Below are 24540 nucleotides of genomic sequence, written 5' to 3' on the forward strand. Positions count from 1 at the left end.
GCAGGAAGCCTTGTTTGTTTTCTGATTTTGAATAGACTGGACACCCTGTCACAGACCTCAGAGGGTTTAGGGAGGACAGTGTTTTGCAAATGGAAATACAAATCCCAGTCCAGCAGGAAGCAAGTGCATGCTGCTTGTCCTTGTTCTGTGGAAAAAGGGGAGAGAAGTCAAAGGCCTGGGTTGTACCTGCAGGAAGAACCTAGTTAAATGCCTGGCAGATCCTGGATCTACCAGAGGCCTGACTAGAGAAGAGAGAGTTGGGGGATGGGGCAGCCATAGCCAATGAGCCGAAGTATAGTAATAAGATCATACATTTTAATATTAATTAAGATTCCTAAGCACCACTCCCCATAATAACTTGGTCTAGGTTAGAACCAAGAATCTACATGTTTATCAAGGACCCTAGAGAATTCTGATCACCTTGTTCTGCAGACCATTCCTTAAGAAACACAAGAATTTGACTAAGTCTGACTTTGCTCCTTACTTCCTGTAGGACATTAGGCATGTTACTGAATCTCCGTGAGCATAAAATTTCTCACCTGTAAAACTGATAAAGCAATAACACATTTCTAGGAGGGTTGTTGTGACGATAAAATGAAATAACAATCTTAAAGGACTTAGCACAGGGATGGTATGTTGGAGGACTTAAAAAATGGTATTTATTAATGTAATAAGTGAGAATTTTGTTTTCCAGAAGTTGTCCAGGAGAACTACTCACTGAGAAATAGTCAAAACAAGAAAAGAACTAAGCTTCCCAGAAGATTATCTGTCTTCCCTGGGGTGTGAGCAAAGAACAGATGACCCAGAGCTGCCAAGTCCCTTGACAGTCATGGAAAGGTATCTCCAGACACCACTTCTAGAAGAAGGGTGGCATGGCTGTCAGGGAGAGCTCTGAGAGAACAAAATGTGTTAACTGGAAAAGAGAGAGGCAGTGGAGTGGTTTCAGGGTATGAATAAATTAGGAAAGAGAGACAAAAGGATTTTTTAAAAACTGTGTGAATTATGAGAGGGATCCCATTTACTTTTTTGGGAAGAAAACTGAAAAATCAAAATGGATTTATAATTATTTTTGGCTCTGGACTACTTTTTTGTATATGACTCTAGGCATAGACTGGACCATATGGGCTCCCAGCTATATTAAAGTTATATTCCACTTCCTTGAAGCACTTGCCACATACTCCTCAATTGGCTGTGGATCTACTAGAGAACTCTGCTTTGTAGCTTCTTGGATAAAGTACTTCCTGAAGTCTATCCATGAGCTCCATAGAGACCCCAGCAGAGAAGACCTAGGCTTAGCTCAAATACTTACTACAAATATGTGAAGGATTTTCATAAAGCGTCTACCATGTAGGTGTTTTTGCCAATCCCCCAAGCTGATCCAGAGGAAAATAACGTGGATTTAGCTACATTAGTAGAAGAACAAGCTTAAAATGCAATTCAGTATAGACGTTAAAAGCACAGTTCTGGAGATAGACTGTTGGGGTTTCTATCCATTCTCTTCCACTTACTAACCAAATGACCCCGGAGAAGTTCCTCATTCTCTCTGTACCTCAATTATCTCCTCTATAAAATGGGAATAATATTAGTACCTTCCTTATAGATGTAGTTCTTGTGATGACTAAATGAGAAAATATTTCTATGGTACGTGGAATAATACCAGAAACACAATAAGCATTGTATTAGTATCAGCTATTAATTTAGTTGATTGTCCAGGAGAGGAAACCATGAGATAAGCTCTCAATGGATGTCATATTGCTCCAAGAAGTAAAGGGAGTAGTTTAGACCAGGATTTGGGAAACCATTGCCACATACCCAAGGATGCAATTAAAATACTGCTGGTACATAATGGCCAGAGCTCTGGAGAGGGACCAGAGCTCTACTACAACTTTATGTGCACAGCTTAGCCAGGCTAATGGCAGGTGAAGGGAAGGAGGATTTGGTACTTTGTGCCCAAGATTGTGTTTACCCCTACTTTACATCTTTAAATGAAGTGATAATGCCTACACCCTAATCAGCTAGAAACCAGAAAAAAAGTTGGAAGCCCCCAGGCTTTTGTTTCTACTCTGTCTCATTCCACAGTCTGTTCATGTCCTACTCAACTTTTTACTATTCGTCCTTCCGTTCTGTTTCCAGCCCTGCTTTCTCTTCTTAGGATTTAGCCTCCACCATCCAGATCACTCAAAGGAGTCCACTTTTGCTCGTTTGAAATTTCCTTCTCTTCTTGGCTGCCTTGTTAACATGCTCCTGTAGCCTCTGAACATCAGAATTTGCCTAGGTCTATGCAGTTCCCATAAGTGGAAATCCAGTGTCCACTACCATCTCCCTCACACCCTCTTTGAGTAAGGGAGGAGAATGAGAATTGCTTTGGAAAGTTGCCTGCTCCCAAATGAGCTGTCTACCTGCTTGAGATCCTAGGTAGGACCAGGTGTGCCCGTCCAAAGAAACCCCAGACGTGACGTTAAGGCAATTCACAAATTGGTGTCTGCCCTCTGAGAGCTCAGGTTCAGAGAGTTTATGACCCAAGTGGTCTCCCTGCCTAGGGATCTTGGGCAAGTCACAGAAGCTCTTTGCATCTAATATCCACACCCCCTAAAGGGGGAGGAGGTCGTTCCCGTTACTCAGTTGCCATTGCCAAAAGGGAATTGCCAAAACCAGTACTCCCATAAATGCTTCTTTGAGGCGAACACCTGGCATTACAGGATGTGAAGGGCCTCTCAGTTCATTCTAGGATTGGGTGCACTCCAAGGCCTCATTAACTCTTCTCTAGTTGGGTTCTAAGATGCTGGAAACATGCCTTAATATGACTGGGGCTGACATCTAGCCACAGCTGCCCCAGAAGGGAGACTCTTCATGTAAGAGCTCCCCCTCCTCCCCCAGCTCTGGGTTTGCAACTAGCACTGAGAGGACTCAGAAGTGGTTTCGTTTAGCAGCACTAGGTGCAGGAGCTGGGTGGGAGTAGGAAAGTTTCTAACAAGCAGCTCACTTGGCCCCATCCCAAGTCCCAGAACTCCAAAGGTAAAGCTGAAATGGCGGGTTGTTTTCTCTCTCTCTTACAGAAAGCAAATAGTGTAACCAGGACCTGCTCTCCATGGCAGTTACAACTTGTTTGACATTTGAGTTAGTGGTGCTGAAAAGAGGAAAATCCACCCTGGAGGAAGGAATGCTGTTTCCGTGGCTAATTGACTGGCTGACACTTCCCCACCGCTGTCTCCCTCCCCCGCAGGCTGCCAGGCAGCCTAGCTGGGTTATTTGCCACGGATGATGGCCTCAGCAATTTATCGCACAGGAATGCCAGGCTGCCGAATCTGCAGTGTGTTCACTGTGGTTTAGCAGAGCCATTCTCCACCTCGCTGCGGGCACGGTTGTTCACTAGCAAAAGAGTATCCAATTGCAAAACTGGAAAGATCTGAAGAGGGCTCTTCAGTAACTTCAGTCCAAAGTGGACCCTGAGCATTTGCTAAAGAAAGGCATGGCAAGGCGGTTCTTGACGTTGCTCCTTCTCTTCTTCTCGAGAGACATGTTGTCAGAGGACTTTTTGGTCCAAGTGACTGGCCACGCTATGGGAGCCTACCTCCTGCCCCTGGAAGCATCAGCCCTTTTTCTCTGTTCTGGTTGGGCCTGCTTAGTGGGACAATCCACTGTTTCGTATGTCCAGCAGAAATTTCCGTAAAAACCTAAGTCACCTGGCTTCTCAAACTTTGCCTGCCTTTGAATTACCCAAGGGAGGATCTTAATAAAATGTAGATTTGGATCAGTAGGTCTGAGACAGAGCCTGAGGTTCTGCATTTCTGACAGATTCCCAGTGATGCTGATGCTGCTGGACCTCAGACGCTCCCTGAGAATCGAGGGCCTAGAACAATTCTCCGAGTCTATCCTATTCCTGGAGACACCTGGGGGGCTCCAGCTGCCAAGACTCTGATTTAATTCATCTGGGGTTGAGATGGAGGAGTTTATTGTTTGTTTTAAATCTCCCCAATATATACAAGGGAGACACACATATACTATAGGTTTGAATATACATCAACCATTTCTGGAAGATGCAGAAGAAAAAGTAAGAGTAATTGATTCTGGGAAAGGAAACTAGAGGACTGAGGTGGTTATTCACTGTATACCTTTTCAAAGTGCTTGCATTTTTTGAGAGGGCATACATTTCTTTTTCAAAAGCATTACAATAATTTAAAACAAAAACAAAAACCTCTCTGAGTGATCCCTATAATCACGAAGTGGTATAGGCTGAATTATTTGTCCTCAAAATTCATGTTGACGGCCTGACCCCCAGTACCTCAGAATGTGACTATATTTGGAGTCTTTAAAGAGATAATGAAGGTTAAATGTCTTATGGGTAGGCTCTAATCCAACATGACTTGTGTCCTTATTAGAAGAGATTAGAACACAGGTGAGCACAAAGGGAGGATCGTGTGGAGATACACAGAGAAGACAACATCTACAAGCCAACAACAGAAACCTCAGAAAAAAGCCAAACTTTCCATCCTCTTTACCTTGAAATTCTAGCCTCTAGTTCTGTGAGGGGATAAATTTCTGTTGTTTAAGCCACAAGTCTGTGGTCCCTGTTATGGCAACCCTAGAGAACTAATACTTCAGGTTTCACCACCACTTACCTCGTGGAGGAAGCAAGAGGTCTGGGAGAAAAGGGAGACTAAACTTGCTCAAACACCAACTGGCCATGGGTCCTCAGGCAAGTCACTTCTGCTTTTTGCCCTCAGTTTCCTCACATGTCAAAGGAAGGAGTTTACCCATGTGATCCCTACAATTCCTTCCTACTCAGAAGTGATGGTTCACTATTTATGTGAAAAGCTATAGAACCTGGCAGCTTTGTTGAGTGATCATCTATCAGAATGCAAGGAGTTTTTAATTTTGTTAAGTATGAATCCATTTTTAAACATAAACTGTCATGCAAAAGTCCAATATAGAAATAAGTTGACTAAAATGGAGCAACTCTGGTTGAACTAGCTAAGTTGTTCCAGTTCCCCCTTTGCCTTTATGGTGGACCCTGCATCACCTCTCCATCAACCACCAGGGCCTTTGGGTTATAGTCTGAGAACCACCTATGGGTCTAATCCTGTCATATTCCAGTCATGGAAACTGAACCCCAGTACTGTTGAGTAATCACCTCCAAGTCACCTCATGAGTCAGTCTGAAAGCTGGGCTCTATTCCTGACTGTCTGGCTCATTAATCTTTTTTCTGCATTTTGTGAGGCATTAAGAATAATTTGATGTTGCCAATAGCATACAAACTATAACTTCTATTTTTTCTATAAAACATGATCGATATTTATTTGAGAGGCAATATTTTATCAGAGAAGCCAGATCTAGATATATTGTGCATATGTTTGTTTATATGTATATATACTGATTTTGTATACACCCAAATACTACAACTTACATTAAAATTCCCTGTCTCTTCTGAAACTCAGCAGACTACCTTGTCTCCTAGAGCTAACTTCTGCCAGCCTCATGTGTTTATGTGGGCTACACAAAAGTGGGGAGAAAGAGGTAGAAGTGAGGTAAAAATTCTCAAATAGATTTGAAAGAAGGGAAAGCAACCAAAATATATCCTAAAAAAGAGACCTCAAGGAAAGAAAACATCACATAATATGGACTATGCATTTCTTGGCTCCAGCTTCCATTTTCATACCTTGTTTCCTTTAAGAAAACCTAATTTTCCCCCAAGCTGTTTCCTGATTGACTTTCATTTGATAGGGTTACTCGATAGCACCGATCAGTTAATCCTTCCATATGGTTAAAATTAAACCACCAATCCATGCTCATTTCCCTCCTGATGCTTGCTAATTTCTTGTGAAGATTATCCTTCCAGCTAAATTACCCTCATTCCTTTATCATTGTGCCCATTATTTCCCCTGGAAACTAAGGGTTCTTGAGGAATGGGAGACTTGGTGGAGACTTCCTCTGTCTTGATGTACTGCACACATTTGTGCTTTCCCAGGTTACGTGAGAGCCTGGCTGGGAGTAAGGGCTTTACATTCAGTGACCTCTTAAATTTCCTATAACCTGGGCACGGGTTATGTGAGACCTTTGCTGTGATGTGGGTCTTGCTCCCAGAATTCTCTGCTTCTCCCCTGGACTCCAAGGCTTAAAGCAAGACAAATAGTCTTCTGTGTCATCCTGACCCTGAAGGCCAATGCCGTGAAGTTATTTCCTTTCAATGGTCACGGATGTCGATTCCTAATACTTCACCATAGTTGCCCCCAGAAGAATCTGATCTGTCCCTGCAGTCCCAGCCTCAATGTTTAGAATAAGATTTTTTCTTAAGCAAAATTTGAATATAGGCATAAGAGGTCATATCCAGGTCATTTTGAACCTAACCCAACGACTTACCTAATTATTGAGCTTTACCAACCGACACCATTGGCTTTCTGATGAAAAATGCACAATTTATGAGATTTTCGGGTTTAGCTTGAGTCCTATAAGGTTGACAGGCCCTTGACCCTGAATAGTCATGGTAGACACAAGTGCTCCTGCACCTCTAGATGGGGTAAGTTTTGGACCTTAATAAGTTAAAGTTTTGAGCACTATTTTCAATTTTCTGCTGCCGGGGTTGTTTCTCATTTAGGCAAACACCCATTGGCGCCAACATGACCAATCCCATTATTTTTGCTTTTTTTTTTTTAGTGACTCTTGTTATTTCTTTCTGCTGAAGTTGGCTATACACAAGCCCAGTCCCAGACAGTACAAGCAAAGATAGGATTCCTGCCCCAAGGGTTCAGCAACCTCATATTTTCCTCTCTGCTGCCTCTACTTTTGTTCCAGTGTACCATGAGTTCTAAAGCCTTGGCGGTCCTGAAACACTTCACTGTGTTTTGTTTTGTAGGAAAGACTTGGGTTTTATGGCTGTGGGTTATAAAAGGTTGTTTTTTTTTTTTTTTTTTCCCTCCACTGCTCCCCCCAGGGAAATTTGATGGGTGTGACCATTACCAATGAGCCCTGCTGGGAAAGTCCAGGCCATGGTCAGCTTCTAACCTAAGCCATGACTCTTTCCTTTTTGGCTGTGGCCTGGTCCTAATTTTGTCCCCCTATGGCTGGCTTTGTTTATTGGCATTAATGTTTCATATTAAAATTTAATATTTAACTTTTGCTTTCAATATTTAATGTTCTGCTTCTTACATTTGGATGTCTCCCTTCTGGGAGCGGTCAGCTGCACTGCACGATACAAGAACGAATCCCTTTGACTTCCAGTAAAATGACCCCCACCCCCTTCCTTCCTTTCTTTCCTTGTTCACCATCACTCTGCATTCGAATCCATCATGGGAACTACCTGGAGAATACTTCTGTCTTTTGCTCACACACGCATGCAACACATATTTATTATGTGCCAACTCTGTCAGGTATTATAAAAAGTACTGCTAGGGATCCACAAAAGTAAATACATAAATAAGACCCAAGTCCTACCCTGAGCAAGTCAGAGAGAAAGAATCATACATGTAAGGTGATAAGGGTTAAAGTTTTATAGGAGCTCATAGGAGAGACTAGATCTGCCTCGGGAACTCTGGAAGATTTTTTCCAGCAGGGGAGTGATCTGAAACAAGTCTTAGAAGAACAGAAGGGCTTCTCAGACTGGACAGAAAGAAGAAGGTTATTCCATATACAGTGGGCAAAGACATCAAAATGTAAAACCGTTAATGGTGATTAATAATGATGGTGTTGATATATTTGTGGAATAGGGAGGAAATTAATTATTCCTGGGAACTGGTTTCCCTGTGTGGAAGAGGAAAGCAGAAGGCAAGATGAGCCTGCTGACGTGGTTTGGTATTCAATTATGAAGAACTTTGTAAACCATAATACATGGTTTGAGCATAATCACTTATCAAGTAAACCTGTGAGCGACATTTGCAGCAAGTGAAAGTCCTGGGAAACCTCTTTTGCACAATATTGTGCAGAATATTGGGGAAAGAACCCAGATACAGAGCATAGAAAACATATTTAGCCTTTCTCCATGGGATAAAGAGAACTATTATTTCAAATATTGCCTTTGAGGAATTTAAAATAAAGTCGGACAGATAAGGCAAATACCAAGAACCAATGAGAAAACAATCAGGTTTATCACCTAGTGCCTGACTGTATGGCAAGAACATGAATTCCTTGAGGTCAGAGAAGGGAGCATTATATTCCAACCATCTTTCCTTTGATTCTTTCCCTACTTGATGAATGAAGGTCACCTTCACAGATCATTTGCTCATCCACCAGAAAAGGAGTTGTAGGGTCTCATGGAGGTTTGAGCAAAAAGAGAAAAATGAAAATAAGTAAGCTGGGAGAACAGAACTGGAGCCTGGTAACTTGAAGGGACCACTATGTGAGCAAAACAAGGAATGGACAGAGTGGACCAAGATACAAGTGAATGAGGTGGAACAATTCAAGACTAAGGTTATATATCGTCAGTGTCTGCTGGAGTATTTTTAGTGTGTCTTATTGAGCTGATGCCAAAAATCTTTTTTTTTTTTTTTAATGAAAATATCTTTGCAGGAGATGGGCTAAATAGGTGATAGGTGCTTGTGATGAGCTCTGGGTGGTATATGTAACTGATGAATCGCTGAAGTCTACTCCTAAAGCCAATATTATACGATATGTGAACTAGAATTTAAATAAAAATTATTTTTAAAATCTTCCTTTCTGCTGACTATAAAAATAGTAATCTTTGTAAAAAAAGGTTATGCTTTTTTTCAATGCCAAATACGTAAAGTAGAAACTAAAATCCTCTCCAACTCTACCTTTGGACAAAGACTGTCAAAGCATATGCGCTTAAAAAAATGTATGTCAATACATATTGTCAAATGAGCTGAATGCCGAAGGCTTTATGAAGAAATGACACTGTCACATGGGTCTGTAGTTGACCAGGGGATTAGTAATCCTAGCATAGCCAGGCATTAGTAAGAGAATCTGCTGGAACTCTTGGCTAGGAGCTGAGCTCAGCAGGCTTTCACATTGGCAAACCAAGGGCCAGGTAGGTATCTGGATCCTGAGAAGAAGCAATACCTGCAAGTCAAAAAGCCAGCATGAAAATTATCACAGAGAACGCTCCACTTGGAGGAACTGTCCATCTGCATGAGGGGCTTGTCTCATACAGACAGCTTGGGCAGAACTTCTATCTAGCTGGGCAAATAAACATGGAGAGAAAGACCGTTTATTGGAAAGAAGATGGACTTTGTGGCTATGAATAAGGTCTGCATCTCAGCTCCACTAACCCTCAGGTCCTGTCTTGGGGTTCCAATGCCTTTGAGCCTCCTTTCGCTTTTGTTATAGATGTGAATGATCAGAATAACACCTGTCTTACCAAAGTCACAGAGGTGTAATGAGGATCACACAACACGGTTATTCAGCAATTGTATGTTGAGCTCCTACTTTCTTCTAGGAGCCAGAGATAAAGAATAAACCAAACAGACAAAACCCTCTTCCCTCAGGCAGCCTACATTCTAGGGAGTTCAGAGTATGTCAAAATATGTCAAACCACCCTCATTCATGTAACAAATATTTAAGGGCCTTTGCCATGGAAGTCAGACATTGCTATTGTCTTCATTTAACAGATGGGAACACTAGACTTCAAAGAAGTTAATTTTTTAGGGTTTACTTAATCAGTCACAGCAGTGGGACTCAAACCCATGTAGTGTGATCTAGACATACAAATTTTATGCATTAGGCTATATATTATGATTCTGACATATCTTAGTGCTTTAAAACATTCGCTGTTATATTTTATTAGCATCATTGTCATCTTTGTTTTACGGATGATGCCACTGGACCCCAGATAGGGGAAACGCTCTGTTCAAAGTCATACAACCAGAAACTGGTGGAGTTGGAATTTGAACGCAGGTCTCTCTGACCCCTATAGTCTACTCTTTTTCCTGCACAACATTGCCTCCTTCAGGCTGATCCCCCACTGATTCAGGAATGCTTCCCTTTTTCCATTCATTCCCTTTGTACATGCCCAAATGTAGTCATCGCCTCTTGTGTACCATTGCAAATACAGCTGCCAGGAACAGTCAAGGGGTCCTGACGCTTTGCCAGCTTTGTCACGAGACCACCTTACCTTTCTCTTTTGCAGCCTCTGTCTTTTCATCACACTCTGCTTTCCAGACCTGCATTTGGTTCTCACTGGTAGAAAGGCTGGGAATACATTGAGGCCACACATTTACTGGCCCCAGTGAGACTGAGGCTGACATGATTTGTCCTGACTTGCTCAACAGCCAGTAGCTTGCCCTCAGGCCAAGAAAGACCTGTGTCTAGCACGTTCCACCTTAGTTTTTCCTTTCTCCCTAAACTCCCCTGGCCCAATGCCTTTCCCAGTGTGTTTGCTGTGGTGATGCTGGGCTGCTGCCGAGGAGCAGGATGCCTTGGGGTGGAATGACCCTGCAGGTCACACCCGCCAGCCTGGCTCTGCTGACAGCCAGGCCAGCCGCTGCGGGGCAGCGAACACTCCAGGGTTCTGAATTCCCTCTGGATTATTCATGAGTGCACACAACCCCCTCTGACAGTCACAGGTAAATCCCAGATCGAATTTTTCTCTTCCCCTGAAAAGAACCCTATCAATATCCCTGGGGTCAGGCAGACTCCCCATCTAGCCTTTCTTACCTGGGCTGGGGGGTACTTGGAGGCCACTTGGAATTTGCCAGCTCGGATTAGGTTTCCACCTACTCATTGTGTTCTGGTGAATGAGATCCGGGAGTTAGATGGTGCCCTCAGAATTATCTAACGGTTTGGGGTAACCCGAAGGTGGTTACTGTACTTTTCCAACCCATCCTATTGCTGTCCGACTCTTCCTGCACTCAGCCCCTGGCCCTCCGATCTTTCATGCACACTTACACCACACTTGTCTTCCTTAAAGACTTTGCACACATCCCTCTGTGTCTAAAGCCTTGTGGCTCTGCACTGCTTGCCGGTTTGTCCCAGTCACTGACGTTTCCCAATCATATCAGGTATGCCTCTAATAATGTATGCTTTAAAATAGCTAAAGTAGTCATATTTGGAAATAATCAAGTTATTTAAAAGATTGAGGGTCATCTCTATTGTCTCATGCTCATGTAATTGAATTTTGATATGAGTCCTTATCACACATTTGGGTATGCCATCACAGCGCATGACCTCGCCATGTGATTCTGGAAAAAGGAAGACTCCGTTTCCTCCAGTGCAAAATGAAGGTAAAAAGGGTACACAACTCACAGATTTATTCACTGAACAAATATTTATTGAGCTTCTACCATGTTCCGGGCCCTGCAGCTTACGTCCTCCTGCATGGCTGTGTCAGTTACAGTGAACAAAGCAAATATCTCTGGGCTCATGGAGCTCACCTTCCGGGGGGTTCTGGGAAAAATTAAATGAGATAATGGCAGTTGACATTTGTTGAGGGCTCAGAACCCATCCTGGCAAGTGGGAAAACCTCAATGAGCATTCCACATATGTAAGCCTTAAAATAATCTTGTGATGTAGCTGCTGTAGTTCTCCTTGTTTTGTGGACAGGCCTAAATAAAGAATAATGGCCCAAATAATTTGCCCTGTCCCTAGCAAGGGAATCAGAATCCAGGCAACCAGATGCAACTTTGTTGCATCTGCATTTGAACTTGGAAATGCTTAGTGCAACACCTGGCACATAATAAGTATTTAATTAAGGCTATTACTTCGGTCCCATTTTCATTAGTATTTTCAAACTCAGGAAAGTGCTTATAACTCATTTAATCTGTTATATATATTCTTTTTGCACAATTGTGCCAATTATAAATTGTGGTAGTGTTTGTAAATGCCCTCATGGTACTATTGGTTTAGTTTCATGCAAAATAGTGTTTGATTTCTATCAAACTTGGAATACACCATGAGAACGTATTATACACATGAGCGTCTTCTGCTACATTTATTACGGTAGAGGAAAAAACACTGATGCTCCGAATAAAATCTCATAGAGGAATGTGCCTCTCAAGGTCACGGTAAGGAAGTGTGATGAAGTAGAAAAGGCTTGCGTGGGATTTGGTACTGGATAAGCTGGTACTGGTTCAAATTTCCAATTCCTCAGCCCAGTAGCTGTTTCTGTTTCTGTAAGGAGCTAACCTTCTCTGAGCTTTCCTTTTCCTGTTCTCCAAAATGAGAGGGTTACCTCAGGTATCACTCTGGTCCTTTCCAGCCCTCAAGTGTGTGATTCGAGGTATAGGTACAGAGTCTCATAAAGCTTTTCCTTAATCCAATTTTCCTGAGACAAATTGCTAGAGAAGGACTATTAGTCTAGAGGCAAAGAACATTCAGTGACAACAGCTCTGAATTCCATTACTAATAGAAAACCAATAATGAACATTGAACTTTTTTCAGGCGCCCTAAAAATAATTGGTCATGGATTTTCTTTCAAAATGTAGGGGTTTAACCTCACACTTTGCATGTACATGCCGCCAGGTGTTTGCAAATGAAGGAGTGTACTGTGGTGATAATTCATTTCTATGAACTTATTCCTGATCCAGCAAACTGAGATGAGCATTTTAGAATAAAAAGAAGTGAAAGATTGTTTATCTGAAGGTAGCATTGATGTTCACATTTATGATGGAGCCTTGATACTTGACTTTCTTCTTTGAGTCATAGATAAAGAAATGGATCTTTTCAAAGAGAAAGACATAGTTATCTTACCAAAAAAAAAAAAAAAAAAAACTTTTGAGGGGGAAAAGGAGACCTTTGCAATTATTTGGCTCCAACTTTTTCATTTTATGGATGATGAGATTCAACTTCAGTAAACCTTAGCCATTAAAAAGAGCTAATAATAGTACCTGCTGTGACCATTAATAAGGTAACATCTATAAACCACTTAGCACAGAAAATGACATGAAATCTATGCTCCATGATAGTACCTATTTATTATAATTTTTGCTCAATATTTTATACTTGCCTAAATCTACACAGGTAATATTGGCATCGTCAAACTAGAACTGAGGGCGCCTTAAATCCAGACAAGTGTTCTTTTAAAAAATATTACTCATTCAACCGATATTTATTGAGTGTCTACTAAATTCCATGCACTTTTAGAATACTAGGTTTACAGCAGTGACGGGGGTGGGGGCGGGGAAACAGACCTGCCATCCTCCTCCCAAAAAATGTCCTGGCTTCATGGAGCTTAAATTTTAACAGGGAAACAGATAATAAACAGCATAAATGAGTAAATGAGTAAATATATCTAGGGTGTAATATATATATATATATATATATACATATATATAATAGTATATATATAGTATATATAGTGTATATATATATAAAATAGTATATATAATATATAATATAATAGATATATATATAATAGTAAATATATCTAGGGTGTAAGAAGATAAAGGAGAGAAGAATTAAGGCGTTTGGGGAGGGATGCAGTTTTAAATAGGATGGTCAAGAAAGGCAGGAGGCAAAGGAGCAAGCTGTGTGGGTTTCTGGGGGAAACTCACTGCAAGCAAAGGGAGCGTGAAGCATGCATGTCCTGGGACAAGAGTGGGCTGCTCACACATGAGGACTGCCAAGAAAGCCAGTGCAGCTGGAACAGGGTGTGCAGCAGTGATGTAACAGATATGGACCATAAATGCCTATGACCTTGCAGACCATCACCAGGACTTTGTTTTTATTCCTAGAGATCTGGGGAACTATGGAACAGATTGAGTAGAAGAACTACTGGAGGAGACAGACTTAAAGAAACTGCTTCCGAACCAGAATGTGTGGATCCCTGGGGTTGGCAAACCATATATAAAAGAGACTCTAAGGCAGAGATAATATATGTCCTGCAAAGCCTGAAATACTTACTATCTGGCCCTTTCTAGGATAAGTTCTCTTAAAGAATAAGATCAGGCCAATAAAAACACACATTTATGATCTCACAGTTTCTGTGGATCTGAAATCCAAGCACTGTTTAGCTGAGTTTCTATTATGGATTGAACATTTGTGTTCCCCACTCCAGATTCATATGCTGAAACCCTGTCCCAGATGTGATGGTATTAAGAGGTAAGTGAGGCCTTTGGGAGGTCATCAAGATTAGATGAAGTCATGAGGGCAAGCCCTCAGGTCCTTTACAGCTGTTGGCCAGAAGAATCAGTTCCTTGCCACTTGGGCCTCTCTAGGGGGCAGCTCACAACTTAGCAGCTGGCTTCCATTTCCTTGGACAAAGAGAGCGTGAGAGAGAACACCCAAGATAGAAGCCATGATTTCATAAGCAAATCTTGGGAGTGACATGCCGTTGCTTCTGCCATATTCTATCATTAAAACCAAGTCAGTCGTCCAGCCCACAGTTAAGGGGAGAGGGTTATGGTGAGCATGGATCCCGGGAGGTGGGAGTCACTGGAGTGCCTTCTTAGAGGTTAGACACACAAGTTCAGGAAATAGAACCAGCTTTCACAAAAAGAGGAAATTATCGCCAAAAATTGTAGGAACTACAAAATTATTCCCTCCTGATTTCTGCAAGTGATCAATTTGGGAGGGAGGGCCAGGTCTCTTTCCTGTCAGCCCACAGACAGGACAATTCCAGAGCACACAACACATTCCATATCACAGGCAGCCTGTCAGCTGAGTCTGATTTGGTAACTGTGATAGGCAGAATAAGGGCCCCCAAACATGTCCACATCTTCATCTGCAGAACCAGTAAATGTGTTACCTGACATGGCAAAAGAGACTTTGAAGAAGTGACAAAGTTAAGCATTCTGAGCTAGGCAATTATCTTGGACTATCCAGGTGGACCCAATAGAATCATGAGGGTCCTCATAAGTGAGAGGGAGGCAGGAGGGTCAGAGAAAGAGACATGGTGACAGAAGCAGATGTTGGAGTGATATGATCACTAGCTCTGAAGATGGAGAGGAAGCCAAGAACTAAGGAATGTGGGCAATCTCTAGAAGATGGAAAAGGTGAGAACATGGATTTTCACCAAGACCCTCCAGAAGGATGGTAGTCTTGTTGCTGCTTCAATTCAGCTCAGTAAGAGACATGTTGGACTTGTGATCTTCAGAACTATAAGAAAATAAATTTTGTTGTCTTTAGCCCTTTAGGTTTGTGGTAATTTGCCAAAGTCGTCATAGGAAGTGAAAACCCAAGTCTGGTTCTTTTATAATTCTTCTTGATTTTTACTAATTTTTCTAATTGTAAATAATAACTATCTTCTTTCTTAACAGTACTTTATCTTCCATTTCATAAGTAATATCTAAATACACATAAAAATGAAAGCATGCATAAAAAGTGAAGACATAACACATATAGATGAAGTTTCTTATGATCACTTTCTCCAGCCTGTCCCTCCTCCAAGTAACCACTCTTGTCATCTTGCTATATAGTCTTCTCCATTCATAGATAAAATACACAACCATTCAATAATTAGTTCCTTCAGCGAGTATTTATTATGCCATTACTATGTGCTAAGCACTACTGTCAGTGCTGAGGACATATCCCAAATTCCTGCCTTCCTAGAACTTATCATTATAAAATATACACCCAGGATGAGACAGATGGGACTCAAGGAGGTGATATGATCTGCTAGGTCAGGACTGTCCATCATAGTAGCCACTAAATGAATGTGGCTATTAAGCACTTTCACTGTGTTTTTCCTAACTGAGATGTGTTGTAAGTGTAAATATATGTTGGATTTCAGACTCAGTACAAAAAAAACAAAACATAAAACATCCCATTACTATTTTTTACATTGATTACATGTTGCAAAATAATATTTTGGATATCTAATAGGTTCTATAAGTATATTTTTAAAATTAATTTTATGTGCTTCTTTTTACTTTTTATTAATATGACTGCTAGAACATTTAAGCTTACATATATGGCTTGTATTATGTTTCCACATTCCATCAATCATTAGTTAGTGCCCAGAAATTAGAGGCACTAGCAGGTGGGGGCCCCATTCTCCCTTTTTGATTGGGCCCATTCAAGGGAAATTCCTTAGCAAGACTAGACTCATCATTTAATGTAGTCTCCCCTCCTCTACCTACAATGCCCCCTTTGAGAGTCCCAGCATTCATGGCCCTGATCAACAAATGTTCAGGGCCTATCACTATTATAGAATCTCAGCCTCCTTCTCCCCAAACCCAAGCAATCTTCAAGTTTTCAGGAGCCATGTGCAATGTCTATATTCATAACTCCTTATCATTCTCATTGACAATTTCATGAAGGAGAGCCTGCGGACTGGGATTTCCTTGCCTCTTAAAACAATATAAAATTAACATTATCATTCTTTGAAATTCACAGAAAACATTTCCAAAGGTCATTTTTTCCCCCGAAAACCCAGTAAAACAGGTAGAGAAAGAAAAATGAAAAGAAGCTGTTTAAAGAACAACGTTTTCTTAAGCCTTTGGCGCTTACCAGTGCATTTTAGATCTTATTTGGCAGCAGATTATTGATTTAATCATTTTAAGATTCACACATTGATTTTTCCATGGTGTCCTGCAAAAGCATCATGACTTCCTAGTACTGGGACACCTGCGCAGGTATGTGAACTTCTAACACAAACACACTCAGCCTCCTGGTGGTGGTTATGCTTATGGGGTTTTGCTACCCCCAGTAACCATTGTGAGTTCGACCAAGTTTTCTGGCCTTTTCCCTAGGTTTCTGTATTTTAAAAATAAAGAAACTTTCAGCCATAACCCTCCAGTGTAGAGACTATATACAGGTAATTACATGGACTTCCTTTAAGAAAGGAATAATAGTGGCGCATACAATGGAAGATAAGAAGAAAGATAAGAAAAGCTGCTCCCTTTATAGACTCAGTTCCTTTCATGGCATGAACATCTTGCCTTGGTATTGTTCTAATCAGGTATTCTTCTAACCAAGATGTATATTTTTCACACATTCCCATCTTCTTTATTACATACTACTATAGATTCCCAAATACATTGTTCATTTCTACAGACATACACAGACATACATATGTATGGTTGTATAGAGCAAACTGTGTATCTTCTATGTTAATTATTTAAGGACTTTTTCAAGAGTACTTTGACTGCATGCAATTTTGTCTTAGGTGTTAACTTTAGAATCTAGTTTGACATAAATGCAATGCCACTAAACTACTGTCCAGTGTTCCCCAAGCCTAACACAGGCATAGGCACAGAGTAAGAAATTGCATGATAAATGTCTTCTGAACAACAAAATCTTCAGACCACTTCTTCTGCCAGTGCCTAACAGACCTTTGTTTGGTGCCTTTCAGATCAGCTTAAGACTTTCATTTTAGTATCTTCTGAGACCTCTGAGTTCTGGGATAAGTAATAAAAGTCATCCAAAACAGGACCAAAAAGAACCAAAACAATGAATGTTCTTTTGAATACACTGGAAAATGAATTGATCCCCTATCTCTAAAGGAAAAATACATGATGTTTTCCATCTGGCAAGGCTGTGGAAGAATAATGTTGTGGAAACAAGAGTCTATTCACTGGAGTCATTGTGCCGCAGTCCTGCAGCTAGGAGTGGGGACTTTGCATCACTCCACCCACTTATGAACACTCAAATGTGGAGTTCTGTTTACTGGCAAAAGTGTTTTCAAACTCCCTCTTCTTCACCCGCTGGAGTAATTTTTGTCTAACAAATGACTAAATGGCATTATGTTATCTCAAAGTTGGAAGGGTGATCAGAGATCTCATGGCCCTCAGGTCACACAAGTCTCTAATGAAAAACTAGACATTGGGTCCTGGTTGGGATGTTTTGGGCTTCACGTAACATCATTGCCTGACTCAGGCCTAAATATTAGGGGAAATTGTCTCCTATAGCCAGAAACCCAGAATAGAAAGAGGCTAAGTCTCAGGCTGGTACAACATAACTGAAAGATGTTATCAAGGACCAATCTTTAAAAAGGAAAGAAAAGGAGAGACCCAACTGCTTTCTACCACTCTGCTCTGTAGCAGCTTTTCCCTAAGATCAGTTTCCCTGGGATCAGAACATGGCTGCCACAGTTATGGATGTCACATTCAGGGTCCGGAGTCAGCAGAGGACTGTTTATTCTTGTACACCTTCTTAAAAATGGGAAACATTTTCCCAGCCTCTCCCCAACCCCAAGCAGGTGTCTCACCTTGAAAACTAAACTATATGCCCACTCTAAATCAGTCACTGCCAAGCTGAGCGGGACTCACACAATTGGCTTGACTGAGGCATAAGGTTGTCCAGAGAGGATAAATCTCCGGAGGGAAAAAAGGGAATGTTATATTAGCAAGAACCAAACAAAGAAATTAACTTTGGTTAGACAACAACACTGTCTTGTGTATTCACCCATCCATGGAACAGACAGTGGGATAGCTAGGTACTTAATATTGCCATTATATACAACAGAGTTGAGCGGTCTGTGTAGCTTCATGTGGTATTGTGGACTGAATATTTGTGCCCACCTTCCCTGCCCCCACCCCAAATTCATATGTTGAAATCCTAATCCCTAATGTGATGGCATTTGGAAGGTGATTGGGTCATGAGGACTCGATCCTCGATCCTCATGACGGGGATTAGTGCATTCATAAAAGACCCCAGAGAACAGTCTCACCCTTTCCACCATGTAAAGGCACAGTAAGATGACAACCATCTGTAAACCAGAAAGCTAGTACCTCAATATTGGACTTCTAGCCTCTAGAACTGTGAAAAAAAAAAAAAAAAGTTCATTGTATTATCTATGCTATTTTTTTGTAGCAGCCCAAATGGACTAAGACATGTAGAAAAATTGAAACCCTTTATTTAACTTTTCTCCTTATTTTTCTCACTCTTAGATCTGAAACTATAACCTCTTAACATTGTTATTATTTTCATCTAAAATTACTGAGCATTTAATATGTGCCAGGCACTTGGGAAAACATTTTTCATGGATTCCCTCATTTAATTTTTTGTAACAGCTCTGTGAAGTAGATACTATTATCCTCATTTTACAGTTAAATAAACTGTGGCCAAGAAAGGCTAAGTAACTTGCCCAAATTTGCACAATTAGTAGAGGGACCAGGACTGGAGTCAGTTTACTAAAATTCCAAATTAATAGGCACTTATTAAACAAAGGAGGCTCCATGCTGGGTGCTAGGAATATCAGACATAGTTTTTGCTTTTTTGAAATCCACAATTTTAGGGAAAAAGGCAAATAGGAAAAAAATAGATTACACAAATTCTACAAAATTTTGCTAGGTATTATAATAAAAAGGAATGAAAGAGGGCCTTTATATATGCTACAGTGGTCAGATAAAGCCTTTCTGGAAGGTGACTTTATGCTGAGTCCTGAGCAATGAGTAAGAACTGTGTAAAGGGAAAGAATGAAATATTCCAGGAAAAGGCTCTGAGGTTGAAAAAGTTGGCACTTTCGACACATAAACTAAACCAGTGTGGCTGGAGCAAAGTGAGGAAGGAGAGAGTGGCATCCGTGGTTCTAGAGAGGTAGGTAGGGACTAGAACATTTGAGCTGTGGAGGTCCCTTAAGAACATTGAATTTTGGGGGCACCTAGGTGGCTCATTGGGGTAAGCCTCTGAATTCAGCTCAGGTCATGATCCCAGGCTCCTGGGATCGAGCCCCACACTGGGCTCTCTCCTAGGCGGGGAGCCTGCTTTCCTCTCTACCTCTCTGCCTGCCTCTCTGCCTACTTGTGATCTCTGTCTGTCAAATAAATAAATAAAATCTTTTAAAAAAATTGAATTTTGTTCTAGGTACATTCTGACACTATTGAAGAATTATAACCAGACAATATGATTAGATTTGGCCTTAAAATCTGATCAAAATACTATTTGGAGAATGGATGAGTTGGAGAAAGAACAGATATAAAGAGATCAATGGGGAAACTACTACAGCCACCAGGAAATCGGTGATGGAATGTGACCATGGAGATAGAGAAAAGAGGATTGATTCAAGAGATGTTCTACAGGTAGAAGATGCAGAAGTTGTGTGGAATTGAATGTAATGATAAGGGGAAGGAAGGAAACATTTCTGTTTCCCAGAAATGGTGTTAAATATGGAGGCCACTTGGTTGGGGGAATCAGGGGCCTGGGGAATAGATGTAAGAAGATAAAAGTTTAGCTTTAGATGTATTAAGTTTGAAATGTAAGGTGTTGACTAGGTTACTGCACATATGATCTGGAGCCGAAAAGTCTGCTGGAGATATGTGTCTGGGCCTGGTTGTCATATCGATAGCATTCAAAGCCATGAATGGAACTGGTTGTACCCAGGAAAATACTAAAGATAAAGAAAAACAAAGTGCCCAAAATACAAAATACAAAGGGGATCAAATTGGAGCCATCAGAAAGCTAAAAAGAAAACTGTTAGATTGAGGCATTAGCCAAGTCAAATACAGGAGTGTTTCAGGAAGAAGAGAGTGGCCAGTTATACTGCTTGTTGCTGAGAGTCAGGTATAACATAGTCTGAAGTTATGTATTGAAAGGACCAATCCATTGGCAAGTACTTGGAATTTAAAATGACCCACATCTAGGCACATCATTAAGAAATTCCATTATATCCCAGACCAAAAATAGATTCTAAAGTCCTTGGAAGAGTTCAGAGAGGGGCAATGAGAACAAGCCACATATAAAAAGTTGGATTCAAAATAGCATAAGACTTCCTGGAGTAGAATTAAAAGCTAAAACACAAATGGATAATGCCTTCAAAATTTCAAGGAAAAATGATTCCAACACATAATTATATCATAGTCAAATAAAAGTAGAAGAAAAATCTGTTTAGAGATAAAAGTTTATCTTTCATGTATCCTTTTTCAGGGAGCTACTGAAGGATGCTCTCCTACAAAATGAGGGCATAATCAAAGAAAAAAAATCCAAGGAAAGGGATAAGAAAAAGGAGAGAAGTGACAGCAATTCACAGAGTGGTGATAAAGAGAAGTTCCAGGATGACAGTTCTGCAGGTTTAGAGGATATTCATTCCCAAATGAGTAGCAGGATTGAAGGCTCTAGGAAGTGTTGGGGGTGAGGACAGTGGATAGGCTATCTGGTGTGACTTAACATATTGCATAAGGTTTTAGAAAGAAAGAAAATTTTAGACTGAATGAGTAACAAGATGCACAGTAAATAGCAAACCAAAAACAAACAAACAAACAAACAAAAACAATTGTCCATTCCAGTGTTAAAGGGTAATTTTCTTAAAATCCCCAAAAGGCGCAATTATGACTGGAATACAAATACAAAATGAACATGTGTCAATGATTTTGTTTAATTCATCTCTTTAGGAGAGAACCGGCACAACTGACACAAAGGGTAAATTTAAAGAGGAGAATCATATATAAGGAAAAGGGAATTCTAAAATGAATTTACCAAGAGAAGCAAAATGATCTATTCATAGAGCAGCAATCTGTTTCATTCATATTAATTTTCTATTGCCATGTAACAAATCACCACAAATTTCACAGCTCAAAACAACATACATTTATGATCTCATGTAGTTCTGTAGGTCAGAACTCTGGGTGGGTTCTCTGAGTTCTCAGGTTAGTCTTACAAGTCTTACCGAGATGTAGGTTGGATTGGACTCTTCTGTGGAGATTCTAAGGAATCTGCTCCCAGGCTTTTTCAGATTGCTGGCTGAATTTAATTCCACACAGCTATGGAACTGAGGACCCCATTTCCTTGCTGGCTGTTGACAGGGATTGCTATCAACAACTAGAAACCCTTCCCTGGTTCTTGCATATGTTCTTTGCACAACTTCACAACGCAGAGTACTAACCACTATACGATCACGGCCACTTTGCACAACTTCAAAGCCAGCAATTGTATATCAAATCCTTCTGGTATTTTGAATCTCTCCAATTTCTTCTTCCGTCTCTAACTGGAGAAAACCCTCTACCTTAAGGGCTCATGAAATTAGGCTCATGGGATTAGATTTGACTCAATAATCTCAAATAATCTCCCTTTCCCATGTAATACACCATAGTTACAGGAGTGATATCTCATCCACATGTTCTTCCCACACTCAAGGGGAGGAGGTTTTCTTAGGACATGGTCATTGGGAGATCATCTTAGATTCTGTTTACCACAGCACTCCACCATACATAACCATTTGTGTTTCTATGAATAATGGTAATATGTATTACTATTAGTTTTCTGTAACTTATAGAATTATTTTTAAAAAGGTCAGAGACAATGAAAGGCAAAGAAATGAATGACTGTGAAAGCCTAGATAGATCAGCTTCATGCAGTAATCTTGTTTTGCTCATTTCAAAGTCTTTCATAATTTCTTCTGACACCTATTATACAAGGAAAAAATACAATTGTAACACATATAATATGGCTCACTTTTGATCAAAATGTAGGTAGCCATTGGATATCCATGTAGCTAACACTTGCGATATGACTATATCAATGACTGCTTTTAGTTTTACTTGGTTTTTCAGATAACCAAGGAGTTGCAAAGACTGAGTATAATGCCTAATAGAGACATTTGTTGAGTTTTCCTACCTGGAATCACCACCCCTTTCTTCTAGTACTGGTACCCTGATTTTCAGTTGGAGAACCACTCCTTTTCCACTAAAATGGGTCGCACATGACCTAGACAAATGTGTACATGCTAGGGATGAAATATTGTCATAGCACAGATAAAGGATCAATCAACAGAATTACAAAGGCAGAAAGACCTTGACATTGGGTGACAAGAGAGTTTGATTTTGAAGGACCATGAAAATGATAATACCTAACATTTATTATGTAGCTGTCATGTATCAAGCACTACTTTTCACACTCTTCAAGCATCATCTCATTTAATTCTTACAATTCAGAAAAGTAGAACTTGTATTGCTTCACTTTACAGATGTGGAACCTGCAGCACAAATATGTAATTTGCTCAATGTTGCACAGCTAACAGGTGATAGAGACCATTCTCTCACGCTATACCATACTTATTTTCAGAAAATAAAATCAGCTATGGAAAAATAATTCAGTCAAAGAATAAAATAAATCATTTTCTTATACTGAGAATGACCAGTGAGGTTCCAAGGTCTTCCTTCTTTGTCCATTGAAACCTAGCGGTGCACTTTATAACTTCCAGGAGAAGGCCCTAAATCTTGGGTACAATGGGCTTCTACTCTTTAGAAGATTCAAACTTAAGTGTGTATCAGGAGCACTTGGAAAGCTTCTGATTGCTGGGTTCCACCCTCAGAGTTTTTGATTCAGTAGGTTTACGGAGAGTCCAAAATTTGTATTTCTAACAAATTCTCAGGTTATATTGCTGTTGCTGGTTTGGGACCCACATTTGAAAACAACTGGCCTAGAGTATGAGTAATAGCAGTATAGGCAATCTGGGCTGAGTCCCCACCCTCCTCTTTCTTTGCTTCCAAACCTAAAGAACAAACACAGTGACAAACTTGTGTGGTTATTGGCAGATCACCCAGGGACAAAACCACCAAGTGGAGAGGCTGGCTTGGAGATGATCTCACCAGAGCTGGTGGAGAGAAATTCAATATCTGTTTGAAGTGAAATTAAGTTGGGTCTTGCCTCTCTGTCTATCAAAGGGGAGGGGAAAAGCTAATAACATGGAAAAAAAATATGTACTTTTTGGTAACTGTGACTTGATTTCTTGGTATCACCAGAAAATCATCCTTAATAACCATGATGCTTTGTATTTCTATGGTAGTCTCTCCTAAAGAATTTTAAAGTTACTGACAGAGCCCATTAATCTTCTAAAACCTCTAAGAGGCTTCTGGGTGTTGTTGGATTTGTCTTTCAAAAAATTAACCATACAAACACTTAGTTTTTCTCCCAGATTCTACAAGAAGGGAAACTTTTTAGGATATCTCATATATTGTGTGTTTCCTAATGCTTTCAAATGGCCCAGCTTGAAACTCTATAAATCCTATATTGCAGATCTTAATTTGAAATATTTATTTCAGATTTTTTTCTCCATGACTTGAAATTTTATTTCTTCACATCTCTAGTTCTTATTTCCACATAATTCTGCCCACTGAATGCATATTAAAACTGTGTGTTTAAAAGAAAAACTATTTTTAAGGGGTAAAAGAAACTTAACACCTACTGGACTATTGGTTGTAGACTAAGAAGGGAAAGTTCATCAAAAGCCGCCACTTCATCCTCTTTGGAAAACTTTTAACTATAACATTTCAAAATTCAAGGGTGGTGAGTGTAGACAGAGTGAGAAAAGATCCAAGACTCCATTTGGCTAGAGAATAAAACCCATGCAATACAGAGCAATTCCTTATGAAGAGTTGTAAAAATAATACAATGGATCAAGTTTGCATCACAGGGTTTATTCACACCCTCAGGGGAAATTGCCAAAATTACTTAAAAATATGGTAAATCAAAGTTGGTTATCTATCAGCCTTGCAAACATGTCTTTCACCACTTCTAATCTCATGCAGATGTGACAAGACTATTGGTGATTGGGTTCGACACACTTAGACCTTGCTTTAAAAGAAAACAGAATTATAAATTTTTTTGAATTTCTGCCACCTACTGGCAACTCAAAGTGCTAGAATGGAGCACAGGGTAATAACACTTCCTGTTCGAGGCTGGTTATGGTCTTCATCTGGAGGACAGTTAATTAACACATGCTTTAACCACTCTTCAGCACATGTAGTTGATTTAGTGAAGAAACAGGGTAGATTGGGCTGT

The sequence above is a fragment of the Mustela nigripes genome, chromosome 1, assembly GCF_022355385.1.
Source record: "Mustela nigripes isolate SB6536 chromosome 1, MUSNIG.SB6536, whole genome shotgun sequence".
Classification (NCBI taxonomy): domain Eukaryota; kingdom Metazoa; phylum Chordata; class Mammalia; order Carnivora; family Mustelidae; genus Mustela; species Mustela nigripes.